This window comes from Bubalus kerabau, chromosome 4 (genome assembly GCF_029407905.1).
Source record: "Bubalus kerabau isolate K-KA32 ecotype Philippines breed swamp buffalo chromosome 4, PCC_UOA_SB_1v2, whole genome shotgun sequence".
NCBI classification, from domain to species: Eukaryota; Metazoa; Chordata; class Mammalia; order Artiodactyla; family Bovidae; genus Bubalus; species Bubalus kerabau.
The window spans coordinates 79416498-79440235 of NC_073627.1; the positions used below are offsets into that span (position 1 = coordinate 79416498).

At 38.0% G+C, this 23738-nt stretch overlaps 1 long non-coding RNA gene across 2 annotated transcripts in view; it reads left to right on the forward strand.

Annotated features, from left to right (window-relative positions):
- LOC129649877 (uncharacterized) overlaps window positions 1-23738 on the forward strand; it is a 271900-nt gene that overhangs the window by 194114 nt on the left and 54048 nt on the right. The window contains exon 3 of one of the 2 annotated variants that reach the window (XR_008713342.1): window positions 15336-16415. The exons of the other annotated variant lie outside the window; for it this stretch is intronic. This is a non-coding gene — a long non-coding RNA (uncharacterized LOC129649877). Of the gene's footprint in view, window positions 1-15335; window positions 16416-23738 lie in introns of those variants that run through there. 2 annotated transcript variants of the gene reach the window in all.

Below are 23738 nucleotides of genomic sequence, written 5' to 3' on the forward strand. Positions count from 1 at the left end.
AAAACAATAAAATAAACATTTCAATGTTAAATGAGATAAAATGTTTGCTATTAAATGGTATTTATTATCCCTCATTAAACTGTGAGGTGTTTCAAAATGGATCATATTTGATACAAAAATAGCGTATATCAGAAAAACATAGAGACTTTAGAAATAGTATCAATACATATCAGAAATTAAGATATCACAAACTTGTTCATGGAATTTTTTTTGGAAAATGTAAAGTGTTTAACTTATAGGCTGTTTCAAAAAAACCTCCAAAATTGGAACCCTGAATGTGAGAGCCAAGCCTAGAAAGAAAAGGAAAAAAAATAAGGGAGAGAAAATACTGTAAACATTCACTACATGTGGCAAGATCATAATTTTGTATTTGTTTAAAATCTCATGTGTTTGTGCATATACTAAAAGTATGCTAAACCCATTGAGAATAAGAGTTCTAGAACTGAAAATAAAGGTGCCAGTTCAATAGGAAGTGTGTAGCAGGTGTTAGGGAAAGCCAGTTTCATGTGAGCAAAAATGGGATTTACATGTATAAGAAGAAAGCTATGAACACAGAACAAATACTTGGCAAACCAGTATTCAAACCAGGATTCTGTGGTTTCAAACGTGATTGTTTCCATTGCCCTGTACTGTTTGGTACAAATTGTGAAGCGGCCTGTTCTTCTATTGTACCTGCCTAGCACAGTGACCAGATCCACTCAGAAGGTCTGAGAACTGAAGTCCACCACTAGAAGATCACTGGTTCTTAACAGCTTCTTGGCAGGTGGTTCCGCCTCTCACAGAATTTCAGATATCTCACTCAGAATCACATCGGTCTGACGGCAGCCCTTAAGTTCCTCAGTTCAGTTCAGTTGCTCAGTCATGTCCGAATCTTTGTAATACCAGGGACTGCAGCACTCCAGGCTCCCCTGTCCAAACCAAATCCCAGAGCTGACTCAAACTCATGTCCACCGAGTCAGTGATGCCATCCAAACATCTCATCCTCTGTTGCCCTCTTCTCCTCCTGCCTTCAATTTTTCCTATTATCAGGGTCTTTTCTAATGAGTCAGTACTTCACATCAGGTGGCCAAAGTATTGGAGTTTCAGCTTCAGCATCAGTCCTTCTAGTGAATATTCAGGACTGATTTCCTTTAGGATAGACTGGTTGGATCTCCTTGCAGTCCAAGGGACTTTCAAGAGTCTTCTCCAACATCACAGTTCAAAAACATCATTTCTTTGCCGTTCAGCTTTCTTTATGGTCCAACTCTCACACCCATATGTGACTACTGGAAAAAGCATAGCTTTGACTAAGCGGATCTTTGTCAGCAAAGTAATGTCTCTGCTTTTTAATACGCTGCCTAGGTTGGTCATAACTTTTCTTCCAAGGAGTAAGCGTCTTTTAATTTCATGGCTGCAATCACCAACTGCAATGATTTTGGAGCCCCCCAAAATAAAGTCTCTCACTGTTTCCATTTTTTCCCCATCTATTTGTCATGAAGTGATGAGACTGGATGCCATGATCTTTGTTTTCTGAATGTTGAGTTTTAAGCCAAAACTCCTTAAGCTCCTACTGCATTGCTAAGTACACTTGGCAGGAGAAAAAAGTAGGGAATTTAATCACACTGAAATTGCTGCCAGGAGGTAGCTCAAAAAGTTCAAAGAGATTATGTGTGTGTGTGTGTGTGTGTGATTTGGAAAGTGGTATTCTTTGCACAGTGAGGATTATCAGAAAAGCTGTTTTTGTTTATTCATGGGTAGAGTAAGGAGACGCACAGGAATCTCTTTATGAACTCTCAGGAGAAGCAGTCTAGTTTAAAAGAGAAGGAGGCAGAAAGAGGGAGTGAAGGTTTGAATGAAATTACAAGTCTCCTCTGTTCAGGTAAAGAATACAATGAGCAGACTATTCTCAGATGGGAAGAAGTGGATCTGTAGCATTATTAATTATAAAGTAAGAAACCATTGATCTAGAAACACTTAACACTATTTATTCTATATAAAACTGTTGCCTATTCATATATGTTCTAAAACTTGTCTCCAGTATATCACATTTTATTGCACAAAAAAGTTCTGTACTGCCATAAATTTACTACTGATGAGGGATGTAGGCAATTAGATGCCTTCATTCCTGAAGATAGAAATTCCCCACCTACTGCCCAAATTCTAGGTCTTCAAGTAGAGGAACAGCTAGCAGAGACTTCGTATTTTCATCTGTCATTTTTGTTTTGTTTTATATTTGTCATTTTAAGTCACTTAGAAAAGAAGATGGAAGAGATTGCAGAGGGAGGCAAGAAATCGTTCATCCTGACCCTAGCTTCTGTATCTCAGGACAGTAGAGGGCAATGCGGTGTGCCTGACATATGTTTACGCTGAGGTGTCCTGGAGATTTAATCTACTCTTTTGCCTTTGCAGTTTTAATGCAATGCCTTGTCCATTTACTCAGTACTGAAAGACACCAGTAGAAAAAAAACAGTTTTAATTAAAATAACAAAAGAATTATTAAGACAGCATTTATGCATTCATTGTGTTGATTCAAAGTATACTATTTTTTAAATTTTAGTGCAAACAAAAGGCATTTTAATGAATAAATTTACATTTAAAATTCATATAAAACATGTAACTGGCAATACCTGCCTAAAGTAACACTGTCTATGGAGGTAAAGCTTCCAGCAAAACAACTATTTTGCAGGAGAAATAAAACAATAGTCAAGGCAGGAAAGCATTCAAACTGTATTGTATAGAAATGTAGTGAGTGTTTAAGGCAGCAGCAATTTAAAAGGTCGAAGATTGGGCTTTGTTCTTAAGCGTGTAGCAAAATCAGGCTGAACAGATGGAACTCCATCTGCAGGGTGTCTATATATCTGTGGAGGGATGTTCTGTAATGTGCTGATGCATCAAAATTATAAATAGAAAGTTCTGCAAATTAGTTCCCCTTTTACCCATTTTTAGCAAGTTTAAAATCTTAAAAATCTCAGCTAAATGGGAAAAGGAAAAGGGTGTCTATTCAATACCTTAAGTTCTGGGGTCTTCTCTGAGAGTAGTATCAAAATGTTTACCATGATCCCTATCGTAGCTTTGTCTGTGAAATTAAGATGATAAAAGAAGGAAGGGAAAGGGGAGAGAAAAAGTCAGATACTTCAAAATAGTTAGGGTCAAAAAACTCAAAGTGTCTTCTACCTGGAGAAAAATATCAATTGCAAAACTCTAGTTTATTTTTACGGTAAAATGATACTGTTTGTTTTAATTTTTTTCTGCCAATTTATGTTATTTTTATTAAGTGGATTGGAAAACCTATTTTCTGTCAATGCATGAGGAATTTATCTTTGCATGTAAATCTTAAAATTAAGTATATTCAAAGGTAATATTTTTTGTAAAAGATAGCTCCAGTTTCATACAGAGGTAATCTTTGGCAATTTTATTTTTTTCTAGGGAATCAAACAAAAAATGACTAAGACATTATAGGAAAACTTAGAGTGCAAAAAGATTTCTTTCATATCCTGTAATTGCTAATATTACTTATGTGTATCTGCATGCAGGCTCCATGACCTTGAATAATTTACTTAAGCTCTTTGTCTCAGACTCCTCAAATGCAAAAAGAAATTTAAATAAGTCCACATGTGTAAATTACTTAGAACTGCAACTTCCATAGAATAAGTGTTCAATGAATATTAGGTATTACAAGATAAACAGTTCTCATTGTAGACCAGACATTAACCTCCCTGCTCCCAGGATGGCACTAGATAGACATTTGTTACTCCTCCAATCTAAAAACTGTTTACTGTATTTAAATATTTTTGTGTAAATATAAGTTCTTATTATAAGACAGATATACTGTGGGCACCTGAAATTAAGAATTTACAGGGCTGTTTTGACAGTAGTTTTAGCGTCTACTTGTTAGATCCCTACTATGTTCTTGGCTTTCCTTATTACTTTGGTTAAGGCAATAAGAACCATTACATGGTTTTTCCTGGGTTTTTGGACTTTTTAAAAAATATTGTCTTTTCAAAAAATCAGTCTTTCTTCTCTTCCCTTAATGTCCTCCAGTTTCTCCTAAATTTATTAAGTTAACCTTCTCTTTTTCTTATGTCTACTCCTGATGCCATTTCCCTTGCTCTTTTATAATAGATTCTTCCTGTGGTCAATACTTTCCACACAAAAGGCACAATTATTCCTATTTAAGGATGAGAAAAATGAGGCTCAGAGAGTGCAAGCGTACTTGTAAATTTGAATGTGGGCCTATTTGACTTGAAATTTGTGCTTTGCCAACTCTGTCAATACATGACTACAAAGGACTCTATTATTCTAACTCTATTGAAAACAGAAAGGTTGAGGAATGGGGTTAACTTTATTGTCAGGCAAACCAATGTACTGGGATAGGCATGTTATGTCCCAAATATCTTACTTCTTAAAGCCTTGGGCTTCCTTGATGGCTCAGATGGTAAAGAATCCACTGTCAATGTGGGAGACCTGGATTCAGTCCCTGGGTGGGAAAGATCTCTTGGAGGAGGGCATGGCAACCCACTCCAGTATTCTTGCCTGGAGAAGCCCATGGACAGAGGAGCCTGTAGGCTACAGTCCATGGGTTTGCAAAAAGTCGAACACAACTGAGTGACTAAGCACAGCACACAGCACCCTTTCTTAGACAGTGGTATTGAAACTGAGGCTCATGAATGTAAAAATTTATCTTCATTGCTGTGTATAATGTGTGGGGTAACTGATTTAAATTGTTCAGAAGGTTGACTTGAAAATCCACTGGGAATGCTTACATTCAAATGGTAGTTAATGTTTTAATAAAAATGTAGAAATCTCTTAGGAAGCCAAGCCATAATTTTCAATTGGTTCCAAAGAAGTAGAGTATGGAAAAGGAGAGATATAATTTGTATTAATCATTACCCTTGAATAAAAAAGAAAGCTGCATATCCTAACTTTGGTATTCCATAAAAGTTACAATGATCCTAAAAATTAGGAAACAAGAGGAAATTACATATAATACAAATTGAACTATTTCATCCAGGACATAGTCTCAAACACCTATGGATGGAAGGAACTATGATAATAGGAATTTCTGTGAAGTTTATTTATTCCCAAACTGCACTGAATATGAAATTTTTTCATAGAGCTTTCCAAAAACAGAGGTACTTGGTTCAGTTCACTTCAGTCGCTCAGTCATGTCCAAATTTTTGCGACTCCATGGACTGCACCATGCCAGGCTTCCTTGTCCATCACCAACTCCCAGAGCTGACTCAAACTCATGTCCACCAAGTCAGTGATCCCATCCAACCATCTCATCCTCTGTCATCCCCTTCTCCTCCTGCCTTCAATCTTTCCCAGCATCAGGGTCTTTTCCAATGAGCGACTTTGGAATGGGAGTCAGTTCTTTGCATCAGGTGACCAAAGTATTGGAGTTTCAGCTTCAGCATCAGTCCTTCTAGTGATTATTCAGGAATGATTTCCTTGAGGATTGAGTGGTTGGATCTCCTTGCAGTCCAAGGGACTCTCAAGAGTCTTCTCCAACACCACAGTTCAAAAGCATCAATTCTTTGGCGCTCAACTTTCTTTATAGTCCAACTCTCACATCTGTACATGACTACTGGAAAAACCACAGCTCTGACTAGATGGACCCTTGCTGGCAAAGTAATGTCTCTGCTTTTTAATATGCTGTCTAGGTTGGTCATAGCTTTTCTTCCAGGGAGCAAGCATCATAATTCCATGGCTGCAGTCACCATATGCAGTGATTTTGGAGCTCCCCAAAATAAAGTCAGTCACTGTTTCCATTGTTTCCCCATCTATGTGCCATGAAGTGATGGGACCAGAAGCCATGATCTTAGTTTTGTGAATGTTGAGTTTTAAGCCAACTTTTTCACTCTGCTCTTTCACTTTCATCAAGAGGCTTTTTAGTTCTTCTTGGACCACTCCACAAATCTACTGAATTAGAAATCTTATTTAGAAATAAAATTTGTGTACAAGCACACTTTAAAAAATATTTTTTTAATTGAAGGACAATTGCTTTACAGAATGTTGTTGCTTTCTGCCAAATATCAACAGAAATCAACCACAGGTATACAAATGTCCCCTCCCTCTTAATCCTTCTTCCCATCTCCCTCCCCTCTAGGTTGTTACATGACTCAGGGAACTCAAACAGGGGCTCGGTAACAAGCAGACTTTTGAAAAACGGTTCTAGATTATGACTCACTAACATTTTCAAAAACACACAAAAATATTTTGATGCATTTATTTCACAACAATTTGAAGAACAGGATTATAAAATAGATGAAAACAATAAACATTTCTGTCATGATATATTGTCATATTATGAAAAATATAGTGCATTTTTAAAGTAAGTCTCGGAGAGGTTGGGATGAATGAAAACAAGTGAACCTCAAAACTTACTGACTAGAATGTTTCAGAGAGTTCATTCAAACATTTTAATAAGTATTAAAGAATGCTGCTACTGCTAAGTCGCTTCAGTCGTGTCCGACTCCGTGCGACCCCATAGACGGCAGCCCACCAGGCTCCCCCATCCCTGGGATTCTCCAGGCAAGAACACTGGAGTGGGTTGCCATGTCCTTCTCCAATGCGTGAAAGTGAAAAGTGAAAGTGAATGAGCACTCATATATTTCTGACTCAAAATAATGCTTAGGTTTTTTCTTTATTATATTATTTGATTGTGTTTGGCAAAACATTGATTTGCTCTGATTTCAAATGTCATAGACGTTTACAACACTGTGCATTAACTGGGAAGTTTCAAGTTTGATTTCTATGAAATTAATTAACTTACTGGACCCTGGCTTAAGTGACAAGATCACACAACCTTCTGAAAATAGAAAAAAAAAAAAAAAACACATTTCTAAAATCTTAGTTATTTGGATTCCCTTGATTCTATTGTTTTATTTACCTTTTGTCTGGGGCTTGGCCAGAGCTCCATTCAGCTTTGCTAATGAATAACTAATGTCCTTTCAAGTATATCATGAAAATAACATCATGAAACAAAATGTCCCTTACATAATAACTGGCTTCAGTGGATTTAGAAGCAAACATTTATGTAATAAACACAATGGATTCATTGTCAATATTGACCAAAGCAAATCAAAGGAAGTTGATAAAACTTTGACACAAGTTTTTGTTTCTATGAAATCCTTCTGTTTTTTGTTTAGCAAAGTGTAGCCTACATATAGAAATGTTCATAAAACAAACAGCAGAATTGTTTCACAAAACACTCATGTAAGTGATGCTGGTGGTAAAGAACCCACCTGCCAATGCAGGAGACATAAGAGATGTGGGTTCCATCCCTTGGTTGGGAAGATCCCCTGGAGAGAGAATGACAACACACTCTAGTACTCTTGTCTAGAGAATCCCATGGACAGAGGAGCTAGTGGGCTACAGTCCATGGGGTCAAAAAAAGTTGGACATGATTGAAGTGACTTAGCATGCACACATGCATGCAATCACCACTTCAGACAATAAAAGGAAAATTTGTAGGCAACTTTATTTCTACAATTGCCCCAACCTGGTAACAGCATTTCTCTCTAAAGGTAATCAGTATTCTCAAATCTATGGTAACCACTACCTTTAATATATATTTTAACAATCTACAGATGTTTTATGAAACAATATGGATTACTTTTGACTCGTTGACATAAGAATAAACAGGCTGCTAGATATTTCTCCAGCAAATATATACTCTCATGGGTAAGAGAAACTCCTCTGGGTAAATTATTTTACTGTGTCCTGAATCTTTGCACTAAAAGCAGAAACTCAGAGGGTTTTGATTTTGTTTAGGAGGCTTCAGTTGCTGGAGTTATGTTAGTCTTCCTTTGAGGTCACTCATCTAAACTGTGAGAGAGCTGATTTGCCAGATTAACTAAATCTGGAATGAACATAATGTCCCATTCCACCCTGCTCCTTTTTACTAGAAAGGAAAAGTCCCAGTTCAGCCCATTAATAAACATAGAGGTAAGAGCTACCTTGGTGGAATCAACCTCTGGAGATAAACTTCCAGAATTTTTATCTGGAGATAAATTTCCAGAATTTTCTTGAAAACTGATCTGAAATCAATTGTAGTAATTATGTATAGGTTCATCAGATTTCTGCGTGCAAACCTAAACCTAAACTTTGTTCCAACCAACAGGCTTTGGAAAAGTCCTGGAAATTACTCAGTGAATTACCTACTGATTGTCCAAGCTTCATCATGTAGTTAAGATAGCAGGTTGGTCTCCTGGTGTAATACTAGAGACCTTTTGGGATTTTCCCAATTTGTGATTTTCATCCAACGCTAAGCCTGAACTTCACCAACCAGCATATGAAATAGCTGATATAAGTCAAGAGAAACCAGGTTGATAAGTTTGAATGACTTTATTAAATTCCTCTTCAAGTCTTTGAGGATCTTCAACTACTTTTGGAAAATCTTTGACTGTGGTTCACAGTCCAGACAATATAAGAAATTAAGAGTTTAACCTCTGGATCCTCAGAAGACTTAATTTTAAGGAGACAGGCTCTGTTAAGTTCAAATGAAAAGGTAGTGGGGACAGTTTCAGAGAACAGGGAAAATTTGGCTGTAGAATTAGTATGAGGTAATTGAGGGCATAGAGGAGGCATAGGCAGTGTAGAAGGGGAGGAGGAAAATGGTGTTGGAGGAGTCTGGTCATGAGGATCTGAAGAAGAGAGACAGATGGCAACAGAGGCAGAGCCCAAGACAGAACAAATCAAAGGAAGCTGAGGCTTCGGAGACATTTTATCTTTCTTTAATCATTTGTTTGCCTCAGTTAATCTTAAAATATTATTTTGGGTAGAGGCAATTTTAGACTTCTCATAATATTGGGAAACCTCAAAATACCAATAAAAATAAGCATTCCACTCATTACTGGAAATTTTTGAGCTATTTTAGTCCAGTTCAATTTCCAGGAAATTAAGTTTGGGGATTTTAAAAGCCCCCCATAATAGTCACTGATATTCAAAATTGCCTTTGGTCAGGTCATTTCATTTAAGTTAGAAATGCATATGAGGAAGAATTATTGTAGACTAAAGTCCCTGAAGGTAGGGTGCCCTAAAAGTATTTAAATAACTGGGATCCCATTTCTTAGAGGTTTATTACTATAGAGTAAAAGAACAGCTTAAACAGCTTACAACTCAAACAGCTCAGTTTAAACTGCTTGCAAGCTAATACCACCCAGTTCTAAGGATGCAGTTTGGTCTCAGGGGAGCCAAGTCAAAGGCTTTTCAGCCATTTTCTGTAGAATAGCCCCTACTCCAAAGGAATGGGCCAGTGACTGAAAACCTGGTATAGGTTCCATGAATCAGCCCCTGTCCCTAAAGGAATCAGCCAGCAACTTCTCAGCCTGTTTCAGTTGAAATAGTATAATCTTGAAATCAGATCTAAGCCCCTAACAAGTACTCACATACGGAAAGAACAAAACCTTAAAATAGTCCCTGAATAAAACCTAGGGAGATTCAAATGCTAAAAGGACACCCACTCAGATCCAAGAAAGAGACATGCCTTCAAACTTCAGAGTTAGCAAGAAAAATCAGTGAGCTCAATAGATATTCTACCTGTTTGTTCACCACACCGGAGTCTTCTCTGGTCCCCATGTGGGCCACCAAAATGTCCTAAAACAGACTGTCAGATATGTTTCCAGCAAAGATGGATTTCTTTGGAATCGGCAGAGAATTGCAATTTGGGTTCTGCAACCATGATGAGCCATGTTCAAGTCCCACGTGGAAAGGAAGGGAGAACTCTTATACAGAGGGGAAAAGGAATTGGAAGGGCTATGGTAAAGAAAGAGTCCATGGATTTTCAGTGACTGAGTCTTTGCCTGAAAAGAAGAGTCTTTCTTCCTGTTATCGTGCTCTGCTGTGGCCATAGAGTGTGAGAACTCCCCTTTCTGGTCTCCCAGCTTTAATTAAGGTTTCTCTTTTCTACAGACTGTGTGTGTATTGCACATAAAATGAATTACAATATGACATGTATTCTTTTGTGATAAGCTTCTATCACTCAAAAGTTGTGCTTTTAAGACTCAACCATGTTTTCATATGTAGTTGTAGTTCATTAATTTTCATTGCCTGTATTTATTTATGAATATAAAGCATCTTATAGTTTGTACTGCCAATAGGCAGTTGGGTTTATGGCTTATGCAGATTTTTACTTTATGAATAATGCTGCTAACAATACATGTCTTGTAGTGCATGCATGGATTAATTTCTCTAGGGAATACACTTAGGAGTATAATTGCAAGATCATGGTATATGCCTACTGCATGGGAATGAAGTTTTGATTCTAACAATCTGCAAGTTATTGTATACCCTGTTTGTTAATGGCATGGAGCTCAATAAGGGTGAGTTTCCAAAGCCTCCCATATTTCTGACCAACTGGCTAGAAGTCCAGAAATGTTTGCACAATCTCAATCAAGTTTGAAAATACACTGATACAGCTCAAAGAACTCAGGAAAGTTCTATATTACAGTTGCAGTTTTATAGTAATGGATACAAATCGGGATCAAATGAAGGGATATGCAGGACAAGGAATAGGAGTTTCCCAAAGGTAGAGCTCCTGTGCCTTCTCACCATAGAATCAGATTGCCTCACCCTCTCAGCACACTGATGTGGTTACCGGGCAGGAAATTCCACTAAACCTCAGTGTTCAGAGTTTTTATTTTGTCAGCTTTATTATATAGGCATCATTGATTAAATCATTGGCCACATGACTGAAACTGAGCCCCCCTCCTCTCCTCCCCTTCCTGAAAGTTGAGCTGGCTCAAAGCCCCCTCTAGCCATATGGTTAGTCTTTCTGGTCACAAGCCCCATCTTAAATTGGCTGGTTATCATAAACTCAGATCTGGTTAAAGGGGCTCATGAATAATAAAGACATTCCCATCAACTGGGAAAGGTCCAGGATTTTAGAAGCTACACCAAGAACTCAGAACAAACACCAAAGGATTTTTTTTCCCATTATTTAACATTTATTTTGTACATAGATTCAAATTATTATTGAAAGTAATTGCCAAGCCACTCTCTCACAAGCTTTTTATGAGTCCTTATCCCTTCATAAACAAAACTTGTTGTTTTTTTTAATTGCTTCTTATTTTTATTTTCTTAAAATTCCAGTGATTTATTATAAACTTAAATATGATCCAAGGGGTTCATGAATAATAAAAACATTCCCATCAAAGGTCCAATGGTATCAGTTGTGGTTTTAATTTATTTATGTATTTATTTTTGTTCTTGTCTTATTGCAAATAGTTTTACTTCTATTCACACAGCTGGAATCTATTTTTTTTTTTTTTTAACAATTGCATATACCACACTATGGGTCATATTGATCTTGTAGTGAGCTAAAGGGTTTCTCAGGTGGCTCAGTGGGTAAAGAATCTGCCTCCAATGCAGAAGATGTGGGAGACATGGGTTTGATTCCTGGGTTGGGAAGATTCCCTGGAGGAGGGCATGATAACCCACTCTCCTATTCTTGCCTGGAAAATCCCACTGACAGAGGAGCCTGGAAATCTATCCCTTTTCCAGTTGATCTTCCCAAACCAGGAATTGAACCAGGGTCTCCTGCATTGCAGATGGCATTTTACTAACTGAGCTATTGGGTGGCTTCCCTTGTGGCTCAGCTGGTAAAGAATCCACCTGCAATGTGGGAGAACTGGGTTCAATCCCTGGGTTGGGAAGATCCGCTGGAGAAGGGAAAGGCTATGAACTCCAGTATTCTGGCCTAGAGAAATCCATGGACTAGTCCACGGCATCACAAAGAGTCAGACAAGACTGAGTGACTTTCACTTCACTTCACTTCACTCATCCATAAATGAATACTTGGTCTGCCTCTCAATCAGTTCAGACACTCAGTCGTGTCCAACTGTTTGTGATCCCATGGGCTGCAGCACACCAGGCTTCTCTGTCCATCACCAACTCCCAGAGCTTACTCAAACTCATGTCCATTGAGTGGGTGATGCCATCCAACCATTTCATCCTCTGTCATCCCCTTCTCCTGCCCTCAGTCTTTCCCAGCATCAGGGTCTTTTCGATTGAGTCAGCTCGCTCTTCGCATCAGGTGCCCAAAGTATTGGAGTTTCAGCTTCAACATCAGTCTTTCCAGTGAACACCCAGGACTGAACTCTTTTAGGATGGACTGGTTGGATCTCCATAGGGTTGCAAAAAGTCAAATATGGTTGATGCAACTCAGTACCCATACACACAGTCAGCTAAAACCCCTGTTTCTCATCAGAAATTCCCTTCTATATATTTGTGCAGGTGACATTTTTACACCTAAATTCAGGACTTTACAATAATCACTCCCATTTTGTGGATGGAGATGCAGACTCGGGGAAGTGGAGTCTTCCCTGTCTTCTCTGTCTTCATCTCCAGTCTTTTCTCTGCCTCCTTTATGTGCTCCTCAGTTTTCTGTTCACTTGTTCTCCTTACTCAGAGTTTTACATTTCTATGCTGGCTGATTCCATTGTGTTCTTTTTTTCTTTTCTTTTTTTTTTTTTTTATTGAAGGATAGTTGATTTTATTGAAGGATAGTTTATTTTAGATGTACAGCAGAGTAGATCAGTGTTTTTGCAGATTTTATTCCATTACAGGTTAACTCAAGCTAGCGTGTATAGTTCCCTGTGCTTTACAGTAAATCCCTGTTGCTTATCTGTTTTATATGTAGCAGTTTATATCTGTTAATCCCATATATCTAATTTGCCCCTTCCCCTCCCCTCTTGTCATTGGTAACCACAAGTTTGTTTTCTATGTTTGAGAGTCTGTTTCTGTTTTGATTAAATTCATTTCTATTATTATTGAGATTCTATTAATGATATCATATAGTGTCTTTCTCTAGTTTCTGATTTACTCCAAAAAGCATAATATTCTCTAGGTCCATTTATGTTGCTCCAAACAGCAATATTTCATTCTTTTTTATGCCTGAGTAACATTTCATTGTATGTATGTATGTGTGTGTGTGTGTGTGTGTGTACGTACATATATTCTTAAGCTAATTGATGGTCACTTGGGTTTTTTCTGTGTCTTAGCTATTGTAAGTAGTGCTGCTATCTACATTGGGGTGCATGTTAGGGGTACAAGTATCTTTTAAAATTACCATTTTCATTTTTCCAGATATATCACACACTAAGGAGTGTGATTGCTACATCATATGTTTGCTCTATTTTTAGTTTTTAAGGAACCTCAATAATGTTTTGTATAGTGTTTGAACCAATTTATATTCCACTAACAGTTTACAAATGGTTACCTATTCTCCACATCTTCTCAATATTTTTTTTATTTGTAGGCCTTTTAATGATAGCCATACAGACAAGTGTGCGGTGACATTTCATTGTGGTACTGATTTCTTTTTCACTAATAATTAAAATCCCTTGCATTCCTATACACTAATAATGAGAAACAGAAAGAGAAATTAAGGAAACAATTCCATTCACCATTGCAATGGAAAGAATAAAATACTTAGGAATATATCTACCTAAAGAAACCAAAGACCTATATATATAAAACTATAAAAAACTGGTGAAAAAAATCAAAGAGGAAATTAACAGATGGAGAAATATACCATGTTCATGGATTGGAAGAATCAATATAGTGAAAATGAGTATACTACCCAAAGCAATTTATAGATTCAATACAATCCCTATCAAGCTACCAACAGTATTCTTCACAGAGCTAGAACAAATAGTTTCACAATTGGTATGGAAATACAAAAAAACCTCAAACAGCCAAAGCTATCTTGAGAAAGAAGAATGGAACTGGAGGAATCAACCTACCTGACTTCAGGCTCTACTACAAAGCCACAGTTATCAAGACAGTACGGTACTGGCACAAAGACAGAAATATAGATCAATGGAACAAAATAGAAAGCCCAGAGGTAAATCCACGCACATATGGACACCTTATCTTTGACAAAGGAGGCAAGAATATACAATGGATTAAAGACAATCTCTTTAACAAGTGGTGTTGGGAAATCTGGTCAACCACTTGTAAAAGAATGAAACTAGAACACTTTCTAACACCATACACAAAAATAAACTCAAAATGGATTAAAGATCTCAACGTAAGACCAGAAACTATAAAACTCCTAGAGGAGAACATAGGCAAAACACTCTCCGACATACATCACAGCAGGATCCTCTATGACCCACCTCCCAGAATATTGGAAATAAAAGCAAAAATAAACAAATGGGACCTAATTACACTTAAAAGCTTCTGCACATCAAAGGAAACTATTAGCAAGGTGAAAAGGCAGCCTTCAGAATGGGAGAAAATAATAGCAAATGAAGCAGCTGACAACTAATCTCAAAAATATACAAGCAACTTCTACAGCTCAACTCCAGAAAAATAAATGACCCAATCAAAAAATGGGCCAAAGAACTAAACAGACATTTCTCCAAAGAAGACATACAGATGGCTAATAAACACATGAAAAGATGCTCAACATCACTCATGATCAGAGAAATGCAAAAGAAAACCACTATGAGGTATCATTTCACACCAGTCAGAATGGCTGCGATCCAAAAGTCTTCAAGCAATAAATGCTGGAGAGGGTGTGGAGAAAAGGGAACCCTCTTACACTGTTGGTGGGAATACAAACTAGTACAGCCACTATGGAGAACAGTGTGGAGAGTCCTTAAAAAACTGGAAATAGAACTGCCTTATGATCCAGCAATCCCACTGCTGGGCACAAACACTGAGGAAACCAGAAGGGAAAGAGACACGTGTACCCCAATGTTCATCGCATCACTGTTTATAATAGCCAGGACATGGAAGCAACCTAGATGCCCATCAGCAGATGAATGGATAAGAAAGCAGTGGTACATATACACAATGGAGTATTACTCAGCCATTAAAAAGAATACATTTGAATCAGTTCTAATGAGGTGGATGAAACTGGAACCTATTATACAGAGTGAAGTAAGCCAGAAAGAAAAACACCAATACAGTATACTAACGCATATATATGGAATTTAGAAAGATGGTAACAATAACCCTGTGTACGAGACAGCAGAAGAGACACTGATGTATAGATCAGTCTTATGGACTCTGTGGTAGAGGGAGAGGGTGGGGAGATTTGGGAGAATGACATTGAAACATGTGTAATATCATGTATGAAACGAGTCGCCAGTCCAGGTTCGATGCACGGTACTGGATGCTTGGGACTGGTGCACTGGGATGACCCAAAGGGTGGTATGGGGAGGGAGGAGGGAGGAGGGTTCAGGATGGGGAACACATGTATACCTGTGGTGGATCCATTTCGATATTTGGCAAAACTAATACAATATTGTAAAATTTAAAAATAAAATTAAAAACAAACAAACAAACAAAACATTTGGGCTTCCCTAGTGGCTCAGAGGTTAAAGCATCTGCTTGCAATGCAGGAGACCTGGGTTTGATCCCTCGGTTGGGAAGATCCCCTGGAAAAGGAAATGGCACCCCACTCCAGTATTCTTGCCTGGAGAATCCCATGGACGGAGGAGCCTGGTGGGCTACAGTCCACGGGGTCGCAAAGAGTTGGACACGACTGAGTGACTTCACTTTAACAACAGTGAACATCCTTTCATTTGCCTTTTAGCCATCTGTATGTCTTTTTTGGAAAACTGTCTGTTCAAATCTCTTGCCCTATTCTCTTGTATTCTAGTTTTTATGGTATTGAGTTGTGTGAACTGTTTATCTGTTTTGAATATTAATCTCAGCTGTTGCATTATTTGCAAATATTTTCTTCTATCCTGTAGGTAGTCTTTTCATTTTGTAAATGGTTTCCTTTTCTGTGCCAAAGCTTTTAAGTTTAGTTAGGTCCACTTGTTTATTTTTGCTTTATATTTTTGGCCTTGGGAGACTGATCCAATAAAATATTGCTGTTATTGTTGTGAAAAAGGGTTTGCCTATATCTGTTTATAGCTGAGGAAATATTCTAAAATTATTGTTAACTAAATGTATTTATTTGAAATTTTGTACATGTCTTACTAAAGCATCCTAATATTTCGTTAGAGTGTGATAGGCAGTATGGCAGGCACCTCTATGGAAAAGGAAACAACATCTATTATAAATATACTGTTTCACTGTGCTTTCCTCTGATAGAGCAGACTCTATATTTCCAAGTGTGGTGGAATTTTTTTTTTAATCCAGTGGGTATTATTTCCTCTAGAATATGTTCTTTTATTTTATCTGATAGTTGACAAAGTGGATCTTTGGAGGGGGTTCCTTTACAAACAAGACATTTCACAATGCATCATTTTTAAAAAATTTACGTAATAAACTTGTGTTTATAATATGCAAAAAATTGGAACAGAAATTTAATGGAGCAAAATGTGAATGATAGCAACAGTCATAAGTTGTATTATGAACCTGTGATCAATTTAGAGCTCTAACAACTTCACACTGTGATGTTAATTGTATCACTCTCTAAAAGTGTATTGATATGTCTCCAATCGATGATATGTCAATAAATACAATATCTTCTTGTATTAACCCATTTATCATCATCATAATGCTCATCTCTATCTTTTGTTATTGACTTGTTTAACAATCTATTTGATATGAGTATTCAATTCAGATCAGTTAAGTCGCTCAGTCATGTCTGACTGTTTGCAACCCCATGAACCACAGCATGCCAGGCCTCCCTGTCCAGCACCAACTCCCAGAGTCCACCCAAACCCATGTCCATTAAGTCAGTGATGCCATCCAGCCATCTCATCCTCTGTCTTGCCCTTCTCTTCCTGCCCTCAATCTTTCCCAACATTAGGGTCTTTTCAAATGAGTCAGCTCTTAACATCAGGTGGCCAAAGTATTGGAGTTTCAGCTTCAACATGAGTCCTTCCCTGAACACTCAGGACTGATCTCCTTCAGAATGGACTGGTTGGATCTCCTTGCAGTCCAAGGGACTCTCAAGAGTCTTCTCCAACACCACAGTTCAAGAGCATCAATTCTTCAGCACTTAGCTTTCTTTATAGTCCAACTCTCACATCCATACATGACCACTGGAAAAACCATAGCCTTGACTAGACGGACCTTTGTTGGCAAAGTAATGTCTTTGCTTTTTAATATGCTGTCTAGGTTAGTCATAACTTTCCTTCCAAGGAGTAAGTGTCTTTTAATTTCATGGCTGAAATCAACATCTGCAGTGATTTTGGAGCCCAGAAATATAAAGTCTGACACTGTTTCCACTGTTTCCCCATCTATTTGTCATGAAGTGATGGGACCAGATGCCATGATCTTAGTATTCTGAATGTTGAGCTTTAAGCCAACTTTTTCACTCTCCTCTTTCATCAAGAGGTTCTTTAGTTCCTCTTCACTTTCTGCCATAAGGGTGGTGTCATCTGCATATCTGAGGTTATTGATATTTCTCCCAGCAATCTTGATCCCAGCTTGTGCTGCATCCAGCCCAGTGTTTCTCATGATGTACTCTGTATAGAAGTTAAATAAGCAGGGTGACAGTATACAGCCTTGACGTACTCCTTTTCCTATTTGGAACCAGTCTGTTGTTCCATGTTCAGTTCTAACTGTTGAGCATTGCTACCCTCTTTTTTGTCCTTTCCTTTTGCATGAAATATTTTTTATTCCTCCACTTTTAGTTTTGTTATGTTTTTTGCCTCTTCTAGGCATCATATTGAAGGTTCTTGGGTTTTAATCTAATCAGCCATGTATGTCTTTTGATAGAGAATTAATTTCATTGATATTTAAAGTTATTATTTATTGGTATGTACTTATTACCTTCTTATTTCCTGTTCTCAGGTTGTTTTGTACAAAGTTATTCTTTCTAAATTTCATCTTTTTTACCTGTCCCTGTTGTGATTTGGTGATTTTCTTTTGTAGTTCCTTTATTTTTGTATATATCGCAGGTTTTTGATTTGTGCCTCCATTGGAATTAATGTTTGTCAACCAGAGATCAAATTGCCAACATCCGCTGGATCACAGAAAAAGCAAGAGAGTTCCAGAAAAACATCTATTTCTGCTTTATTGACTGTGCCAAAGCCTTTGGCTATGTGGATCACAACAAACTGTGGAAAATTTTGAAAGAGATGGGAATGGAAGACCACCTGACCTGCCTCTCGAGAAACCTGTATGCAGGTCAGGAAGTAACAGTTAGAACTGGACATGGAACAATAGACTGGTTCCAAATAGGAAAAGGAATATGTCAAGGCTGTATATTGTCACCCTGCTTATTTAACTTATATACAGAGTACATAATGAGAAACACTGGACTGGATGAAGCACAAGCTAGGATCAAGATTGTTGGGAGAAATATTAATAACCTCAGATATGTAGATGACACCACCCTTATGGCAGAAAGTGAGGAAGAACTAAAGGGCCTCTCAATGAAAGTGAAAGAGGAGAGCGAAAAAGTTGGCTTAAAGTTCAACATTCAGAAAATGAAGATCATGGCATCCGGTCCCATCACTTCATGGCAAATGGATGACCAACATGGCAAACAGTGACCAGCTTTATTTTCTGGGGGCTCCAAAATCACTGCAGATGGTGGCTGCAGCCATGAAATTAAAAGACGCTTACTCCTTGTAAGGAAACTTATGACCAACCTAGACAGAATATTCAAAAGCAGAGACATTACTTTGCAACAAAGGTCCATCTAGCCAAGGCTATGGTTTTTCCAGCAGTCATGTATGGATGTGAGAATTGGACTATGAAGAAAGCTGAGCACCAAAGAACTGATGCTTTTGAACTGTGGTGTTCAAGAAAATTCTTTAAAGTCCCTTGGACTGCAAGGAGATCCAACCAGTCCATCCTAAAGGAAATCAGTTCATTCCTGATTGTTCATTGGAAAGACTGATATTGAAGTTGAAACTCTGCTACCTGATGTGAAGAGCTGACTCATTTGAAAAAACCCTGATGCTGGGAAGGATTGAAGGCAGGAGGAGAATGCGACTACAGATGAGATGGTTGGATGGCATCACGGACTCAATAGACATGAGTTTGAGTCAGCTCCAGAAGTTGGTGATAGACAGGGAGGCCTGGCATATTGCCATCCATGGGGTTGCAAAGAGTTGGACACGACTGAGTGGCTGAAGTGAACTGACCCATAATTATATGTATAATCATAATTATATATATATATATCAATTTAGATAAATATTTTACTTCAAATGCATTCTAAAAATAATTTTTTACTCTTCCCCTCCACATTTTGTGTTTTTGAAGTCATATTTTACATCTTCATGCTTATCTCTTACTGTTTATTGCAGTTATATTCGCTTTTACAACTTTTTGTTGTTGTTTAATTTATGTACTGGCTTATTTAAGTAATCTTTGATTCTTACTATATATTTGCATTTGCTATTGATATTTTTCCCTGTCCTATAGATTCTTGCTTATTTTCTGTTTAGCAACAACCCTTCATCATTTATTTAATGATAAGTTTAATATTTATAATTTCTTTTATTTTTTTATTGTTGAAAGAATCTTTCTCCATCTATTCTAAATGATAGTCTTGCTGTGTAGAGTATTCTGGGTTGCAGCTTTTTCACTTTCAGGACTTCAAATATATTGTAACACTCTTCTGGCCTTCAAAGTTTCTGCAGAGAAATCAGCTGATAGTCTTAATGGGGGTTTCCTTGTATATGACTCTGTTTTTCTCTTGCAGGCTTTATAAATCTCTTTAACTTTTGCCATTTTAATTATGATATATCTTGGTGTGTGTTATTTTGTGTTCTTCTTGTTTGGGACCATCTGTGTTTCCTGTATGTGGATATCTATTTCCTTCTTTCCATTTGGGAAATGTTCAGCCATGATGTCTTCAAATATGTTTTCTATCCTCTTCTCTCTCTTCCCGTTCTGAAACCTCCTATTATGTTTATTGACATGTTTTATAGCAGCCTATACATATCATTTTCTGCTTTCTTTCCTTTTTTTTTTTTTTTTAAAGTTTTTTTCTGTCTATGGTTCTATTTGGATGATTTTCATTATTCTCTCTTCTAGATCTCTCTTCTGGATCACTTATGCACACAGAAGGGTGTGTCATTTTATCAACTATTCATTGCATTTAGATTGTTGCTTGTCTCAGAAATGGAATTATCAATTTTTGATTCCGTCATCTTTATGGTTTCTAGTTCCTTGTTTAATGATCTCTGTTTATATTGCTAATCTTTCTTTTCATTTAGCATTTTTATTACCTACTCTTAAAATTTAGAGTCTGGTAGACTATCTCTGTGTCATTAAATAATTTTTTTCACAGGTTTTCTCTTGGTGTTTTGCAAGTATTTTCTCTACCTTTTCATTTTACTTTCCATCTCTATGAATTTAGGGGAAACAGTTATGTCTTCTGATCTTGAAGGGCATTTGTATGTGGGAACATCCCTACGTGGACAGTGTGTGCCCAACGTCTTTGGTGTAGATGCCAGCCACATCTTTTCTCAAGGTGTGTTGGCCACTAACACCTTGACAGGAAATGTGGTTGGTGCTGGAGCTGCTAAAGCCTGAACAAAGTGTGAGACTCAACTTCCCATCTTTTCCATGACTATTCCTGCCCTTTTGGGGGGCAGGGTCTCTTTACCAGTTATTAGAGAGTAATCCTTGTGTGTTGGGCTTGAGCAGATTCTGTTACCTTTCAGTGTGGAAAATTCCTTCCACACTTTGTCCCATATGAGGGGAGTGCTGAAGTAAGTGAGGATTGTGTGCTCACTGAGGTCTGATGGGCTGCCTGTGAACGTGTCTGTGGCTCCGCTCAGACATAGCCCCAAATAGCATGAGTTTTCCTTTTCCCTGTTATGATCATCCCAGATGCAGTGCAGGGTTGTGGCACAGAGTGGCAGAGTCGAAGTGTTTGCTCAAGTGGGAGTGTGGCTGCTGGAGCTGGAGGACTGTTCTGCCGACAGCAGAGGTCTGGGCTGCCTCTGTGGTGCTATTTGTGTTATCACCAGTAGTGGCCACCCCTGCCCCACCAAGACCACACCCCACACACCTTGACCATCTCAGCTTTGCCAGATTTAGTCTTTTCCGGGATGTGACTGTCCTAGATCCCACACCGTGCTGTTCGTGAAATGAGTGAGGCTGGGGTGTTTGCCCGGCTTGGGTTGGGGAATGAAATTGAAGTACGGCATCTAATGCAAAGCTGTCTGTCCTGTCTGTTGGCAAGCCAGCACCTATGCACTTCCTGAGTGGAGCCTCGGCTTTTCCAGCACCAGCCCTCCTGTTTGTTCCAGGAGTTCTCCCAGTAGGCTGGAAGGCTTGTCTCCTCTGTGTAGGACCCCAGAACAGGGACATCCAAGCTATGGCTTGATCCGCTTACTCTGTAGGGTAAGTGTCCATCCCGTGCACTCTTCTTTTTGCTTCAGATTCCCTCCCAAAATCACAGATTCTAAACTTTTGCTTTTTTTCCCTATCCTACCCAGATACATGGCAGTCTTTCTTGCAACCTTGGTTGTATGGAAATTCTGCCAGTTTCCAGTTAGTTTTCCAGGAGAATCATTCCACATGTAGATGTATCTTTGATATGTTTGTCGAGGGAGGTGAGCTCCATATTCTCTTATTCTGCCATCTTGATCCCCCTCATATTTTTCTGTTTATTAATGAAATTCTACCCCTTTACATAGATTTAATGTCTCTTTGGGTATCTTCTTTCATTTGTGTAGAACACTGGTCAATTTTTTTTTCTTCTCATGTATTTCTTCTAGGATTTCTATCTTTTAAGAATTGATTTGTAGGCTTTATATATTGATTATTTTTATATGACAAATACTCTGGTTGTAAATTATTTGTAAGTTTTGTGTGCTCCAAACATATTTGTCAATACTAAAGGTTAAATTTAACATTGTCTTTAGTTGAACAGAAGTTCTAATTTCAGTTTAGTTAAATTTGTTAATTTTTCCTTTTGTGCATTTTGTGATTTGTCAAAAGATATATGTTCCTAGTCTTCATGCATGAATATAATCCTGTATATTTTTACATAAAAATTGTTTTTTGTTTTACTTTTACGTTAGCATAGTAATGGAAGTAAATATATATGTTAGATACATGGTCATGATATTTTTAATATGCAAAAAAATTACAAGTTCAATCATTCATTGAAAAGACCCTGCTCCTCATATCCATGCTGTATCAACTTCTGTGATAGATCAAGTGTCGTACATGGATTGCTTTGCTTCTGGTCACTATTTTCTATTCCATTGGTTATTTTTTCAACACTTTGACCAATGCAATTTTTTTTCTTTTATTTTTTTACAATTTGAAGATTGTCTTGGGCATTTTTGACCTCCTATATTTCAATATAAATTTTAGAATTTGCATATGAATATATGCACAGAGAATTTTGAGATCTTTGGGAGTTTTGCAGAAAAAATGACAGCTTTATATTATTAAGTCTGCTGAATATGAAAATGGAATATCTCTCTGTTCTTAACTTGAAATAATCTTTACTATCCCATTTAAAATTTGAGGTAATTATGAGGATTTTTTTTTTTTTCAGAATTATCCTTGATTATCTAGGTTTCCATTATTTGTAGCAAAAGTTCCAATCTAGTTCTATAAAATGGTTTGGATTTTAAATGTATTTTATACTATTCTTTCTACTCTATTTTTAAGGCTTCATGTTGTTGAATAAAAGCAAATCTGGACTTAGAGAAGGGTTGAAAGTAAAAGTGTTAGTTAGTCTTTCAGTTGTGTCCAACTCTGTGACGCCACGGACAGTAGCCCACCAGGCTCCTGCTGCTGCTGCTGCTGCTAAGTCGCTTCAGTCGTGTCCGACTCTGTGTGACCCCATAGACGGCAGCCCACCAGGCTCTCCCGTCCCTGGGATTCTCCAGGCAAGAACACTGCAGTGGGTTGCCATTTCCTTCTCCAAAGCATGAAAGTGAAAAGTGAAAGTGAAGTTGCTCAGTCGTGTCCGACTCTTAGTGACCCCATGGACTGCAGCCCACCAGGCTCCTCCGTCCATGGGATTTTCCAGGGAAGAGTACTGGAGTGGGGTGCCATTGCCTTCTCCTATGTCCCTGGAATTCTCCAGGCAGGAAGACAGGAGTGGGTTGTCATTCCCTTCTTCAGGTGATCTTCCCATTCCAGGAATCAAACCCAAGTTTTCTGCATTGCAGGTGGATTCCTTACTGTCTAAGACACCAAGAAGTCCTAGATAAGGAGAGACTTCATTTAAAATGAGACTTTTGCAATCAGAAATTGGCAAGTGTCTCAGAAACAAACAGGAAAGGCTTTGTTTGTTTGTTTTTTATTTAGAGAGAGGGGTGGGCAATGCTTCAGCAGAAACATTTAAAGCAAAATTGGGTAAGCAAAAGAAAATGACCAGTGGGGCCTGAGAGAAAAAGTGTCTTACTGTGGTTAATTACTTAGAATAAGCTGATAAGTGTACACATTTTGCTTTTTTTAGTGCTTACCCAGACTTTGAGGGAAGCAGAGTCCAGAAAATTGTAGTTGTACTGAAAAGCCTTACTAAGGTTTAAAGTGAAAGTCATTCAGTTGTGTCCGACTCTTTGAGATCCCATGGAGTATACAGTCCATGGAATTCTCCAGGCCAGAATACTCAAGTGGGTAGCCTTTCCCTTCCTCAGGGGATCTGGGGATCCTGTCAACCCAGGGATCGAACCCAGGTCTCCTGGATTTCAGGTGGATTCTTTACCAGCTGAGCCACAGGGGAAGCCCAAGAATGCTGAAGTGGTTAGCCTATCCCTTCTCCAGGGGATCTTCCCAACCCAGGAATCAAACCGGGGTCTCAAGCATCGCAGGCAGATTCTTTACCAACTGAGCTATCAGAGACTAAGGTTTAGTGAAGACCAAACAGAAGTTAAAAAAAATAGACCTTTGTGAACACCTGGTTGTGTTTG